Here is a 16,418-nt window from a genome sequence, read left to right as displayed (position 1 = left end):
TCCAATTATTTTGAACATTTTMTTTGATCAATTAATAAAAAACAGCTTTCCTGCTACAGATAATGAGTTACAGAATTCCCTTTCAATAGGTTTAACCTGCTCTCAAGAATACTAACTGATGGGGATTTTTTATTTCACCAAATCTGCCGGGCTCTGGCCAAGCATTGACTTTTTCTGCAGAGAACTCCTCAGTRCTTTTGGAGAGTATAAGAATGACAGCAGGACATAAACCTTAAGTTCCTTCTAAACCCTTCTAAACTAGCATGAGGACCTTCAATTAATAAGCCAAAAAAYCTCTTATAATCTGAATAAAAGAGATGGCTTTACTAGTTTGTCTGGAAATGATGCAGAACGGGAGGGGAAAAAAGAAAAAAGCAAATAAATAAAAAAAACACCTTTCAGTTCCTCAAAATTCAGTATCAGACTGGTTAGCATGACTTCCCTTTAGTAAGTAGCATATGGCATCCTCATCTGAAGCAGTGAGAATATATYCATAATACCTACTTTAGACATCTAACTTCATTGTGACTTAAACATGCAACAGTAGGGTTCCTGTACGTACGGCGGAGACATTTAGAGACCTCCAACAGGCAACTTAGAGCCCRAAGGGCTGCACTGACTACCTATATACGTAGGCTTCTAATTAAGGGATCTTTATTACATGTTCAGAGCGAGACTCTGCAATCCTCCCACAAACTTCAGCATAGTATAATGCTTGATGCACACAGTACGTATGAGCCTCTGCGTCCTTTTTGCTATTTCAGCCCCCCCGTTTGCCTCACTTCCCGACAGGAACCTCCGTGAGTAAGAGGAAGAAATCTTCATTTGCATTATGCCTGCAGCCCTCTTTGGGCAACAGAAAATGTCACGAGTTAAAGGGCAGGATGTACACAGAAATAAATAAAAGAAATCTGAGATTTATTTTCTTCTGTGCTGAGACCCGGAGACATGTCACAAACATRTATTAGTTCTCTTAAGATAACTACTTAAGATATTGATGGAGTTGACAGCGCAATCTTGTAACACTCCCATCAGACCACCATCAGACTCATGTTACTACTATTTGGGGCAGACCTCCAGCTCCACAGCAGTTTAGCCACTCTAATGCATTTCATCCATCTTCTGGGGTATATTTTATTAGTTTAAGAATAAGAAGAAAACAAAATTAATCTGTATGCTGAGTATTAGAGTCACTGACAAGAAACAGATCTGTTGGAGGTAAAACAGGTAAAAAGAAAGAATATATACCCGAATAGTTAATGGCTTACTAGACTGAAGAAGAAATAAAACAAAACAAAAAACAAACAAAAAAACCCCACGCATTTGCAGAGAAAGTACCGTGGGTCTTTAAGGATAAAAGCAAAGGATTTTAGTCATAAACTATCACAAGATTATTGTCTGCTCACCTGCTGTCTTGCATGCACATCAGGCTGTTTTTACAACAAGACTTGTTCACTTATTTGGCCAAAATGAGCATTTCTCTCTCTCTCTCAAAAAAAGAAAAAGAACCAATCGAAAATAACTCCCTGATCTGCCATCCTTTCAAKAGAGCTGAAGTGCTCTTCACACACATAGTACACAAGCATCTTGAATTAGCAGGGAACTATTTTTAAATACATGAAGGATAAGATATGAAATTAGTTTCATGGGGAGTGAGAACCTAAGAGATTATTTACTTTCCCTTAATTACTTTGACTCACCACTCATTTAGTTTTTCAATAGTACTACCTATTTCATACTCAAATTTTGAAACCAAAGACATGAGAGTATTTTTTTTTTTTTGAACATTTAAGACTATGGACCTTAATGAAACAAACACATTTCTCAAATTTACTTACCCACATATAATCTAATTAAAGATATTATATGGTACAAATTTGGGGTTTTTTTTTGAACAATTACCTCAAAGCAGGCATCTGTATGCAAAAGCAAGCCTCCRTCCTTGAGTAAACAACACAAAAGTTCTGACAACTGGCCAAAATTACCATTCTGATGTAGAYAGCCTGTTACACTACTGGCCTCAAACACTAAGAGGTGCAAAACAGAGAGCATTAGAAATTTATTTTGGAGAGTAAGTCATTCAGGTGACAGGACAAYCTACCAAGAAGAGGTTCAAGTTTCTATGTCTCAGAACACTAAGAAATTAAGTGTGGCCATACAGCATAGTTGGGCTTCATCCATCATCCATCCATCTTTACTTCATACAATGTATGCACATTTCTGTCACTCACATAGAACAGAAAAAAAGGTAGTTGATGAAATAGTATTTCAGAGCAAAAACACTTACAGTAAGCTTCAAATGTAAAATTAAAGAAAAATAGTAATACAAATTAGGTTCTATAATTCTTATAAATTAATCAGGATCTTTTTGACAAAGCCTCATTTAAGKCTCATATAAGAGAGGGGGAAAAATAGATAGAAAGGATGAAGGGAGCAAAGAAATGAAAGTAATACAGAAGATGCTTCATTAAAAGGAAATAGCAAGTCTGAAATACAAAAGAAATGAAAGAATGGGACAGAAAGAGACAAAAAGAGCCAGAAAAGAAATGTTAAACAACTGAAAGGAGAGAAGATAARACAAAAAGGAAGGAGTAGGGAGGAAGACATACAGAAGGGTCAGCTTAAAATAAAACAAAAACAAAACAAATCAAACAAAAAATACCTCTACATTCCTTCTCTGCTTCCCCCTTCTCCCTTTCACATTACACTGGAAAGCAGAGCTGAACGRCTATGCAAGTGAAATTTGTTTCACTGGCTAAGAAAGCTTCATTCAGTGTTGAGAGCTCGGGGTTCASTCCCATCTCTGTCAAGTCGTGGGACTTTTTGCCAGTACGTCTGAACTCCCATAGGAATAACACTGAGCTTAGGCAATGCCCGACTGATTTTCCACACTTAAACACCTGAGACAGTGCATGCCATAACATCAGCTCTGGATTTTTTAGGATAATTGGTCTTTCCTAGGTACGAGAATAGGAGGTGAAAAAACTGTCACAGGGCTCCACACAGCAGCAGATACTATTGCCAGCACACAGCTGAAATTACAAGTTCTCTCATTAAGCAGTGTTATCAAATGATTTCTAGGGTTATAAAGTACTAATAKGTCTTCTATCAGCTGTCAATAACAAATTTATCAAAAAAAAATTGGTCTGTAGGCAATTAGTAAAGGAATTGCTATGAAATAAATTTAAAGTGGATTTTCTGAAGATTTCAACAGAGATCTGGGGAGAAAGAAGCTTTGGATCCAACTTTTCATCAATGAATATTCTGCCATTTCAATAAAACAGTCGTTGCAGTTCACAGAAAGAAAGAAGAAAGAACCTGAAAGAACCTGAAAAGAGTACTATCAGATTGTTTATTTGAATAAATAAATATTAACAATAGGTAGTAGAAATTCTCTTGAGAATTGAGTATTGYTGGATTTTGGACCTCTTCTAAGCTGTTAAGGTGGCCAGGTAATCTCACAGTTAATGGTGCATTTCCGTAGTAATGTTTGAAGAAGTGGGAGAGGTTTGCAAAGCTAAATCTTAAACTTGGAGTTTTCTTTATGCTTTTGACAGAAAATTGTGATGTTCTTTAAAAAGCTGAAATAACAGACACTTTCAAATTTAACTACACATTAACTAAGGCTTTTAGRAGAAAAATTTTCCACAGAAAATGTTTAAAGAGACTCTGGAAGAACTTGCCTCTATATTAGTAAAGCCAGTAGTAAGACACCAGACTTAACATACATATTCTAAAGGCAGTAAGTGGTTTACAAGCCATAGCAACTTTGATTTGTTTTAATGGTAAAAAGCAAAAAGTATATTTCATTTTAAACAGATTTATATATACATCTTTCACATTGCTGTGGGCTTCCCAGTAACAAATACATAGAGGTACCAGCAAGTGACTACACACTTTGTACTTCTTGATATGGATGAAAGAATTCAATTCAACCTATTCTATTTGCAAAAGACAAATGCCTAAGAAACAGATTTGTTCAGTCCTGCTTCCTAAGGACAGAGCAACCACGATGGCTTCATCTGTGTCTGCRTCTTCATCTGTTTCCCCTCCACCCTCTCCAGAAAATGGGGGCATCTCGTCAGCATCATCCAAATTTGACAGAGTCCTTACATTTTCATGAAAATAACCTGCTGAATGGGTGGGGGAATGACTAATGTCCCACAGTGTGAAGGGTAGATACTTAACCCTCTTCAGAAAGTCCACAGAGAAACTACCACTGAAGCAGAATCTGCTGCAGAAAACAAGGTGAGGTTGTCTCCAGTGCTCCCACCACCACCATTTATSTGGTCATTCTTTCCATCCTTCAGAATTCAAAGCAGTCCACATCAGGCAACTCTTGCTTACTACAAGCAGGACACTCTACAGACATGCTTTCAACGGCAACTACTGTGACAGCTRATCTTCACACCACAGTATTATCCTAATAAACTGCCTGTCTGCCTCAAGGTCTTTGTTCTCATGTAAGTGACCTACAGTCGGTCACGCTGGATCTTATACAAAGCATGACAAGCACAGAGGTTATATGAGTTAATTGCATAGTGACTGCAAAATAGCTTGCTTTCTCTCTTTCCACAATGTGGTCTTTCTCTACTGAAAACAATTGGAGTTACACTCTAATTCTAGTTAATGATAGAACAGTATATCTGGATAACTGTATCACTAGATAATGTTACCACCATATGTGCCTGTCTGTATGGCATTCAACAATGAAATTCAATTTAAGAAACCTCTTCCAAAATGAAGACAACATTGGATTAATCTGGTAACTTGCTAGATATCTAGAAATGATATCTAGAAGATGAATATTCCTTTTATAACCATAATAAAATCCTAAGGAATAAGAATCAGACTGTAATCTGTTATTGTACTATAATTCATGAATACAGCTTGAGTTACTCARGACAAATCACTGAGTATCAGAATCTGGCCCTACAGATCTTAATTCTAAAAGAATATTTGATTTATTACTCACATAAAAAGGATGCACTCTCTGTCAATACATAATGCACAGGAACCAATTTGTTTCCTAGGAGAGTTCAAAACTCTCTGCCAAAAGGCTCTGCTTATTCTGGTACTCCTMACATTCTCCTGCTTTTATTGATCTACAGGCAAGTTTTGTTACTAACTTTGAAGTGAAAGTCAGGAGACTTGAACTGGGATCCATTACTCAGTCTTTTCTCAACATACTTTCCAGAACACAAAACATACTTTCTCCAACACAAAACRGCCACTGGAAAACCTTTAAAACAAGGTCCATAAAGATTTTATTAGGTAACACACAAGCCATGCACTACTGAACTCATTTTGTAACATGATTATCCCTCCAATATGATCTAAAAGTGAAAGCATGCAACTTTAAGCAAAAACACAAAAACACCATAATTGGATGATAAGTCTATAAATAGTGTAGTCTACCTTTTTTTTTTTTAAGTCTATTTTAGCTGTTCTTTAACAACTTGGGACATGTCTATATAAACCTTTTGAAGACAGGTTCAGCTTCTCTGTACCTAGGCTTCATGATGCTTACATACCAGCCAGGGCTGAACCTGAAGTTGTGTTAGCAAAGGACCACGCATGAACACAGGAACTTAAAATATTTCAAGCATAGTGGTACAACAAGACAAAATGCTGACCATTGGGCTGGGAAGAAGATATTTTCAAAYTTGGAATATAACCATGTTCAACCGCCAGTGTCTCCTGTACCTTTACTGCTAGAGTTTTACATTATTCTGGTACAAAGACAGACAGACTGTAAGAATCTTGATTTTAATTTAAGTTGTAAGACCACCTTCCTTCCATCTCATTTCCTTTTATCACACTCAGTGGAAGGTTTGGTGAGAATCACAGACAAATAGAGCTGGAAATGACTACAAGACAGAATTGGTTTAACAATGACGCAGTTACATCTATGATGTTCTTGAAAACTTCAGTTGATAAGGAATCCACTATTTACRCAGTTCATCCTTGTTCCTCTCTACATTCTTACCACTAGATTTTTTTTCCTAAACTTGTTCTTTCCCACTCGTATGCCAGGCCTCTTCCCCTTCTCAGCCTTCATCCAATGCATTAGTGTTGTAGTTCAGTTTCTACAGCTTCTGGAGCATCCTTTAATATTTTTCTCAAATATTTAGTGCTATTTGTTTGCAAGTTAAGTGGAAATTTTCTTCCTCTAAACTAGAGTGTCATCAGGCTATAGTTGGTGAAAATCCCTCTGAAACTATCTTTAGTTACTTTCTTACGATTAGTTATTCTCAGCAGAATTTCTTGCAATATAAGACTCATAAAAGTCATGTTCAATTTCACTTTAAATACACTTTTATTATTGATGATCACAAAGTAGATGCAAAAATAAAGACGAGATTTTCCTCAGAGGACAACCTCAGAGTAATTGAAGGAGTGGAGCACAACTTTTCCGGTCATCTTCTTTTTCCAGTCACCTTTTTCAGTCATCACTGAATCATGACTGTTCTTTCTCACTGAGAATGTACTCTCAACATTGGGACAAACCTACTTCAGAAGTTCTTATTTTGTTTTGTTTTTGTTGCTGCTACTCTTGCTCCTCATGCACTTGCATAGCACCTCTTTGGCATACAGGTATTCCACAGTATCCCTTGGAGACATRACCGATAGCATTAGAAAGGCCTCCGTTTTTCCTTGCATAGATGCTTATAGCCATTCTCTGAATATTTCTTATGGTCAGTAAAACATGTTGTGTTAACAGAAGTGCTGTTTATTTCAGGTGTTGTTTCTCGGTACTGCATTTACCCTTTTCCCTTATCCATTTAAAAGTGATCCAGTGAATAYAAATATCTTTAAAAGGACAATATACAAAGGCTTGCATCTCAACCTATATTGCTCATTTTTTAATTATGCTGATCGCAATGTTAGCACAAAAGGAAGTTTCTTACCATGTTTTAGGTCCTTATTTTCCTAGTGTTTAAGACATCAGCAGCTACTGCTCTCTGTACTCCCTAACAACAAAGAAAAGATATGATAGCTCCCAAATAAAGCTCATGTTGAGGAGCCACTGAAACAAAAAGAACAATTACTTCAGTGATCATCATAGCTATATTTCAATGACAGGACTGTCAAAGCATCTCATCTTCAGGATTATCAAAACTCAATGTTCTGCTCTTTCACTCAAGTTTTCAGTTTCATCTGGCAGCCTGTTTGACACTGAAGAACCAAAATAAATGGATTTTCTGCATGATTTCAAGATGACCACAAGTCTTTTCTGTCTAGTTACTCTTGTAACATTTATASTTTAGATATAGAAGTATTCTTTGATTGTAGTGGGTCAACTCAGTTCACACTACTCCATTCTTGGGCAAGATCAGGCTAAACATTATTACTTTTATCAGGTCTTTTTTATTTGTAGCATAAAGTAGCAAATAGAATCAACTTCATTATTACGAAAAAGGCAAACTTAAATGCAAGACCAACAAACTTTCCTTATAAAAGGAAACGTACCATCAGATGTGCTGTCCACTTCCAAATTCTAATCAATGAAACCTAGCTGTGCAGTACGACACTCACTTCCTTCTCCTCACTATCCACGAAAAGCRGATTACATTAAGCAGTTACTCCGTTCTTTCATTATCAGTGAGAGTTCTCTTTCCCTTTCCCTGAAGACTTTATGTAGTTATATAATCTCTCTTACTATTTCCGAGGAGACATAAAAAGAAATTCCAATTTTTCAATCCTTCCCTTTTACTTAAAAAAGAAAAAAAAAGGTTAATAGTTTCCTTCCCAGAGAGAAATTAGATCCTTCTTCTATTTTGCAAAGGAAACAATATAAAGCATACATCATGTATGTTCTGCAAAATGATACGGAAATTAAACCAATGTCCCTTGGAAAATAAAACTGCAAACCCCAACTAATTACACACGCACTGCACCTGGTTTCACATGTTTTGTGTAATAGTATTAACCTTGTTTACAGACTTGGCAAGAAACTGGATAGCTAAGCAGACTGGCAACAGTACACCAAGCCTTTCACCTGGAGCGTATCAGCTCAAGTTTAGCCTAGTTTCACGTAAGAGCTGAAAATATGTGCTCTCTCACAGGCTGTTGGCAAAATAAAGAAGCAATTGCTACCTTGTTCATATAAAATTGCCCCCCCCCCAAAAAAAAAATAAAGAAAAAAAAAAAAGCAGGTATCAGCATAAAAAAATATTGCCTCTCACTGTTAAGATATGCATAACCTCCAACCTGGCCCCTTCATCTACTAGGAAGAAATTAACCCCAGAGAAGATCATTTTAGGCCAACTGACAGAAAGGCAACACAAAGATGATTCCAAATCAAACTCATTTTCCGTGTCCTTTAGGTCCAATACCTCTGTTTATACTCTTTGTGAAGACTGTGGAAGCCAGATACGCGTCTGCAGAGAAGGCACGAGTGAGCATGAGTAGAACGCCCTTTACAGCTAATAAATCTGCACAGAGTACTTGTTCACATCCAGGTGCCTGTCATCCTTAACTGCCAGCAGAGGACGATGAACGAATGCTTTTTTTGATGCATCTGTAACCACACTACCCTGGGCTGTGATCTCATCAAATTTCACCACTAAGCAGGGTCACGCCTCCWAGGAAAACCCTCAATAAACTAAGTGGATCACTTATTCAGTAAATGCAACTCTTCCTTCTGAGTCAGTGTTGAAGTAATGCCAACATCCATCATAAGTCATCAGAATAGATTTATCTAAGTATTTTTGCCATCAAAGCACAGGCCTCTACTACTGGAGTATGAGAAGGAACCGCTTCACTTGGTAGTAGTACCAAGCTCTTATTCTATATGCAGAGGAGCCACTAAATCAGGGTATAACACTGTTTCCCAGAATGTCAGATCAGCAAAATATTAGAAGTAATCTGACACTTTCTGGTGAAACAAAGTTATTTGTCACCACTGAAAGCCTTACTGGCTCTTTTTATAAGGGCACAAATATCAACACCCATTCTAAAAGTGTGCTCTCATTCAGGTTATTGCATTCTACCTCCTTAAATTCACCCCGTGGCTTTATCAGCTACTTCTACTTCATTTCTTCTTCACTTCCCTGTCAAAATGCATCSTAATAGGTACAGGTAAGTCTAAAGAGAGTTGTAGAACACTGTTAAACCTTCAACATGCTCTAACCCAGGCACAGTTGTTATATCCTAAAGCATTTTTATATCGTGTGTGAGGCACAGCCCTCTCTAAAAATTGCATAAAGCCAGCCAGTCATACCAAAATAGCTGCTTGTTATCCACTTCGGTCACAGGAAAGCTATCCTTCATCATGAGTTGATGAGATCTAGCATATCAAACCTGATATCCTAAATGACAACACCAGGTTAAAAATATTTCTATATACATATTAAAAAAACTTTAAAGTCTTATTTAACCTAACTGTAAATATWAAGACCTATTAACAAAAACAAATTGTTAATAAGATTGTTGTTGACCTAATGTCTCCATGGAAAAAAGCAGGCAGAATAATTATCTTACATTTACACAGTTCTTTTCAGTCTAAAGGATTCCATCCAATAAGCCTGATCATAGAAGAATATTATTAACATACACAAGTAATCTTATATAAACCAGTCTACCCTATTTCGTTATTACCAAGGACCTAGGTTTATCCACTCAACTGTATGGGTTCTTTTTACTCACTTTAGATCTTTTTTGAGGTCCATCCATTTTAAAAAAACTACTCTCTTATATCAGCAATGCAAACTCAGGTTTAACTCTTACATTCTTCCTAAGAAAACCTTACCCCAGCTTCACTCAGCCTCCTCTCCAACTTCCATCACTATCAACCAATCCCAAAGACAAACTCAAGCAAGAACTGGCTTACATGTCAGAGGATTTAAGTGGTCACCTGGGGYGTAACAGGAGGGTACTGGCCTTCAGTTACAGGCAGATCAAACCTTATGCTTCACACAGAAAACCAAGAGACTTACTCTAAGGGACAGCTCCAACACACCCCTTTCTTGCGCCATGAGGTAGTTAAATCAGAGGTCAGCCTCATCAAGCAGCTCTGCCCCAGATCAGCTTTAACTCATGTGAGGCACTGGTGTGCAAGATGGCTGTTTTAATCATTATCATGCACAAAAAGGAGGGCTTTTTTTTTGTTTGTTTGTTTTTTTTTTTGTTTTTTTTTTKTTTTTAACATATGGTTACTTGGTTACTAAAATAGGCCTTGTTTATAAACAGTTAGCTGTCAGGTATCCTCTAAGCACAACAGAGGGGAATCTACCTCCTCCTCTGCAATTTCCATGGCGGTTGGGATCATTTCCCTATGTCTAACAGTCTTCACTCTGCATAACCATTTTTTCTGAATATTTGCTTCAAAGTAAAATGAATTACAAGAGACTAGTGTAATAACATCATTCCAGACAAGGGCTCCTCAAGACAGATGCAGCTATACCTCAAACCTGCATCTTACCTGGAGAAGCTTTCTCCCAGGCTGAACAGATGGGAGAGTTCTTTAAAATCAATGCACCCTGGGAAAAGTTATTTATGTCTCTGTCCCCTCTCTTGGCCTTTCTGAGAGAACTAGCCACTCTCTCCTCCCCTTTCCAGGATGACAGCAGCCAGCAGGATTTGCACTGTGCACAGTTCAGCCAGACCACATGGGACAGCTGATTTGAGCCTAGGGCACCATGATAGGAGGGCAGAAAGGAAGCAGTAGTACCTGCTAATTATCCATCATTGCCACCTGATGGCAATAAGCTTCATTATATGAAGCTTTCAATATATATTATGATTAAACAAAATGTTACAAAGCTGTCATCTCTGCCCCTCTGCTCCATGATGGGATGGTCATTGTCTTCAAAAGGGAAAATAAACAGATGAAAAAAACCCAGAGCTGCTTATTAGAAAATCTATTGTAGCTGATCTTCCCATAAACACCTCCCAGCACTGACTCAGCCAAAGCCCACATTATGACCCTATTTCGAATCATGTGTTTATAAAACCATTTTTTAATCACCTGTCTTGGCACTGAAAAACGCTTGGTCAAAGTATGAACATTCCAGTTAGGAAAAAAAAAATGAGGATGATTAGCCCAATATCTGACCTAATTTCTCCTGTAACATTCAGCTGAAACTATAACAAAATATACACACAAAAGTGGGCTGTTAGATCCTGTATTCCACCTCCTTCAAAATGCAGGATTTCTTCTCCTAGTACACTTATTAATGACTCATTACTCTTGTTTTAAATGTCCAAGAAGTGGGGCTTTCACTACTCTCAGATCTCTCTAGACTGTAAYGCATCTTTCCATCATGAAGTTTTTGCCCAATATTCACCTTAAGCTTTTGCTTTCTGAATTCCTCCGTTTACTCCTGGGTATTCTCCCACGTGCTGCACTGAGAAATCTTGATTTCTTTTGATATGATACATTTCCGATATCCAAATATAGTTAACCTATCTCCCCTTATTCCGTKCTAGGCTATGTATATGCTAGGCTATGTATACATCTATTTCTTAATRTTTGCCTTCAAGCTAGTTCCTCCAGACCTCTGAATATTTTGTTGTTGTTCTTTGATCTCCATTYAGTTTGTCAACAACTTTCTGATGATATGATATTCAGAGTTTTCAGACATGTTCATAGTAGAGTCTTGTAAAAAGGCAATCCTACCTCTTTGCTCTCTGACATTGTACCTTTTCATTGCCAACTCAAAGATAAATTGGTCTGTTCTGTAATCAAATCACACTGCAAAATCATGTATTGCTTCCTGTTGAGTATTAGATTCTTTCTAGCATGACTATTATCCATCAGTACGTTCCCATCAGGAACATCTGAGATCCCTCCTCAGGTAAGATCGYATTTTACCCAATTTTGTTCCCTTTTCTCTACTATCCTGTAAGAATTCTATTCAAGTTSTGTTTATTCCAAAGCAAAGATGATGGTAGTTTCCAACCTTATAGGTTAAATGCCTAACTTTAACTACATGTTTAAAACCCATTGATCTCGGCAAAAAAGAAGAGGAAAAAAGTTAGGCATTCAAGTCAATGCTTTCCTGAATGCTTAGTTTCTATAAATCACTTGGATGATTTATTTTCCATTTTTGGCAAAAATTGACAATTTAGTGCTTTTATGCTATAAGATTTACAAACGAATCTTCAAGACAGTCCAAAATTGACATCACACATTTGTTCCTTTCTTAACATAAGAAAAGGAAATGAATACTTAAGTTAATATGTAACAGTACAACAATCATTAAGCCTATAGAATTTAAACATGTAATAAGTAACTCTACATTTTTGTTACTACAGTACTCCCATAGAAAAAGAAAAAAAAAAAAAAAAAAGAAGGCTGTGAAAAACCACAAAACTACAAGACTACAACACATGTATCTTACATAAGATTTGCAGGACATTTCCTGTTAATTCATTAGCCTCTCCCATTATTTTTGTAGTTAAATGAAGAGAATAAAGCTGTCAATTTCTTAATTCATATATATCAAATAGCCTTAAATGAAACAGACTAAACTCAATGTTCCAATTAAGATGGATTTGAAGGGGAAAGAAAGTATTAGGCTTTGGTTTTGGTCATGGGATGAGTACTTCCAACAGTTTGCAACCTATGTGACAGCAGATGTAAGGTTTTACATTAATCACTAACAATAAATGCAGTTGGCATAACTGGAGTTTTATGGACAGTACTTAAAAATCACTTCCAAAGGTCTTCCACCATTTACGTGCAGAAGAGTTCACAAACTTTCTCCCTGCTCTGATTTTTAAAAAAAAAAAATAGTTTAAAATTTGTTTGTACTTTTTGTTTTCTTTGTCGTTTCTTTTGCTGTCTGGCAAGACACAGGCAGAGGCTGCCTGTGGGGATTGCATTTAGTTTCATCTGTGGACTGCCTGACCAGAGGATTCAAGGTTTGGGAGGACTGCCATCAAAAAGATCAGAGGAGACAAATTGGAAAGTGAATACTTCCTCTCAAACATGAAGTCTTCCAAAAATCAGTTAACATGTTCTCAACTAAATTGTCCACATGTACCAGGGTACTAAAATGAATGATTTCCAGAATAAATATCAAAGAGCACCTAATTTCTTATATATCAGAACTATAATATTCTCTGACTGTTCAACCATTTTTATTCAAGTGCTGTAACACTTTCCCACCTCAGTACCTGAGATGAACCAAAAAGATATCTACAGGCAATATAAACAAACTGTACATGAGAGCACATCGAATCTCTTAAATAACACTGTGAACCCCAAAAGTCATTCACAAAATGCAGTTCCCACGCTTAGCACAAATTCTGTTGTTTAATAATGCATACATAATCAAAGCTGGCTTTCCCTGCAGCAAATCTTCCTTGCAATTTTATAGTTTCCAAGACGCATTCAGTGGYGTTAAAAACTTGCGTGGAATAAACACCTCCACTTCTGCAGATTCACTGGTGAAACCAATGGGAAAACTAGCACTATTTTTTATTCACGAGTAAATACTGATGTTTATAGAAGGCAGAGGTAAAACTCCCATGAACAACTTTTTGAGACTTTCTATTATACAGGAAGGAAAGGTGGTAAAGAGGCAAATTGCAGCATCTTCTCTCTTAGGCTGTACATGCAGCTGCTCCTCTGCGACTACTCATCTCCTTTTCCTACTGCAGTTCTGTATCTCCAACAACCTAAGCACTAACACCTGCTGAAAAGCTGAAACCCAACAGGCGGTAAGTACAGATACAGGGTTAGATCCACAACYTGCACTAACGGATTTTTTCAGATAGATGGCAGTGCACAAAGTCCATCTAAGATCGGTCCAGCGTCAAGATTTCATTTCAATGACTAGACACTCCAACTAAGGGAATTATTGCATTACCAAAATTACTTTTAGAAACCTCGTGGCTAAGGGCCCAATCCCGCTGCACTGTGATGGCTTTTTTTTTTCTCCTTTCAAAGGGGTGAACAGGGTGCTAAGGATGTAAACACRGCAAAGCAGCACTTTGGGTTCCACTTCTTATTCCTGTGAGTGACAAAGAATATTTGACTTCATGCTAATAAATGTAGTTTTAAAACACAATGATAAAAGCTGATTAACAAGATAAGGTCCAAAAAGAGATTGCATATTGTATCTAGCAGTAGATCATAAATGAGATTTCCAAGGGTCTGTAATAGCACAGATTTAAAAACATTCCAGCAATATAAACAGGATATTTCAAATCACTCTTACTAGCAAAAATTCTACAGATAYTACTATTTTTGTGCACTCTTCATTCTAACAGACACTGTTATAAAGCTAAGAGCAGCAGAGTCAAATCTTAACCATTTAATTGCAACTCCCAGTAAATCTCTTCCTCACAAAAGGAAAATATTAACAAAGGAGCTGAAACAATTGGAGCAAATCTTACAACACAATTATTAGTTCTGTATCTACTTCAGGGTTTCGATATACAGCTATCAGGATGTGGAAGCATCCACCATCGTTTTGTTTTCTGTTCACAGTAGGGGGTTGCTAGGAAACAAAATACTATTGTCTGATATCATGATCTATTGCCTGGTTTGCCTAGCAATAGTGTCTTCTAAAGCTATTACCGGATTATTTTATATTTTATAGMGAGATTAAGACTAACATTGAAACACATGTTCATAGAGAGGAACAATAAAAATGCCTCAGAATTCAGGGGAAAGAATGAAAATATTCCAGGTCAAAGAAGGCAAACTACCCTAAGGAAAAATTAACTTAAGTAGTCTAGTGATATTTATATACATAAACACACTCACACGTGTATCATCGTTCCACTATTGTGTCTATAGTTTTGTCCGGCTGTTGGAGACTCTTGCTGCTGAGGATATATAATGTTCTCTCACTACTTGAGAGCTACTGTACACTGTAAGTTCTGTAAATACCACATGCTGCAGAAYGCCTGGTGCAGGCAAACAAATAAACTGGAGTCATTTTTCTGGAATTCAGCTCAGGGGTATGTTGGTGTCCTAAATTCTTTGTGTAATTTTTTTGGCACATTAGGACAAATAGAAAGTCTAAGACAATTCCCTTTGCTCTCTCCCTCCAACTCCCCACAGCTCAGTGTAAAATAAATAAATAAATAAAAGCACCAAGAAAAGAGATCTAAAATAGAAAGCCACAATAGCAAATTTCACATATTTTGACAGTGACAAATCTTCTTAAAGCAAGAGATTAAAAGACTATTAAAAACAGATAARTGTGGCTGCTTATGAAGGCATCCCCACAACACGTTGAAAGGAGAACTCAACAGCAGAAAACAAACATACTTAAAAGCAGAGAGACAGAAGAATAGACTTATGCACAAAGTCATACAGAAAAAGGTTTCAAATAGAATCTGCACAGCACTTATTACTCTTGTATGCATATTTACAATTTCACACCAYGCACCACATGCACTATTTCAAAGTGTCCTCAACTTATTTATTAACGTCTATGAATTTTATCATTCCATTCTAATTTTGAGGAAAAAAAATGAATGAGGCACATTGCAAGAGACATCAAAGCTTTTGACATGTTGCAGCAGAACTTCCAATAATAAAAAAGTAATAACATGCAACATAAAAAATACACAGTTCACGGGAAGGATCCGAGAGCTTCTTGCCCCTCCTGCCCGAAGATGTATTTACTGGAAGCCTAACCTTCCTCACAGAAACCTCACTAAACACACATTTAAAATTAAAGAACAAGAGTGAAATGCAAGACAGCTTTTTCCATACCACACAACAGCAAGCGACTTCTAGCGATTAGGTGAGAGAAATGAGAGATGGACACGACCCACTACCAAAGCCCCTCCAGGCCACGGGGGGATCCGGCTCTTCTCCAGCTGGTAGCCTGCAGCAGCAGCAGCGCTGCTGAAGCGGTGCCTAGCGCTTCCCCTGCCCCTCGCCGGTCGCACGCCTGGAGCCTCACTGAAACCTGCTTTAAAGCCGGCACTCAAGGAACGGGGAGGAGGCGGAGGAGAGGGCTGGGACAGCCAGTCACCTCCCGAGCTGCCGCCAAAGACTGTGGAGGAAACTGCGGGGGGGCTGCCCCACCACGCCTGGGGACGCCTGGGTCCCCGCGGCTGCTGCGAGGTGGGGGAGAGGGGGACAGGGGCTGCAGGCGGGAGGGACCCCGGCGTCCGAGCCGGGCTGCCCCCCGCGCCGCGCCGCGCCACGCGTGTGCTCCGGGGGAGGCGGCCCGGCCCGCAGCCGCGGAGCTCTGCCCGGCGTGAGCGCCGTCCACCCGCCGCCGCGGTCCCGCCGCGACTGAAATAAATAAATAAACGAGCGAGACCGCTAGGGGGGAAAGACAAAAAAAAAAATAAATAAAAAGAAACCAGCCTGACCCCAAAGAACAACACAGCCCCGCGCCCAGCAGAGCAAACTTTCTGGCTCACCGGGAAGCGCCAGAGCCCGGGATTGCCGCGGGCAGCGGCGCGGGCGGCGCACGGCCCCGCGGCGCCGGAGCCGA

The 16,418-nt window shown here is 38.3% G+C and overlaps 1 protein-coding gene across 6 annotated transcripts in view; it reads right to left on the bottom strand.

Annotated features, from left to right (window-relative positions):
* The window catches only part of ENOX1 (ecto-NOX disulfide-thiol exchanger 1), a 362,080-nt gene extending 346,231 nt beyond the window's left edge, over positions 1-15,849 (bottom strand). For 5 of the 6 annotated variants that reach the window (XM_085309444.1, XM_085309441.1, XM_085309448.1 and 2 more), the window contains exon 1: positions 15,683-15,849. The gene's annotated coding sequence lies outside the window, so the exon portion shown is untranslated. The remainder of the gene's footprint in view (positions 1-15,682) is intronic. The other variant, XM_085309442.1, reaches the window with a different exon arrangement.
* Between the last annotated feature and the right edge of the window lie 569 nt (positions 15,850-16,418).

The sequence above is a fragment of the Rhea americana genome, unplaced genomic scaffold (assembly GCF_003343005.1).
Source record: "Rhea americana isolate MKP2758 unplaced genomic scaffold, rheAme1 scaffold_3, whole genome shotgun sequence".
Taxonomy (NCBI): Eukaryota; Metazoa; Chordata; class Aves; order Rheiformes; family Rheidae; genus Rhea; species Rhea americana.
This window is presented reverse-complemented; position numbering and strand designations above follow the sequence as displayed.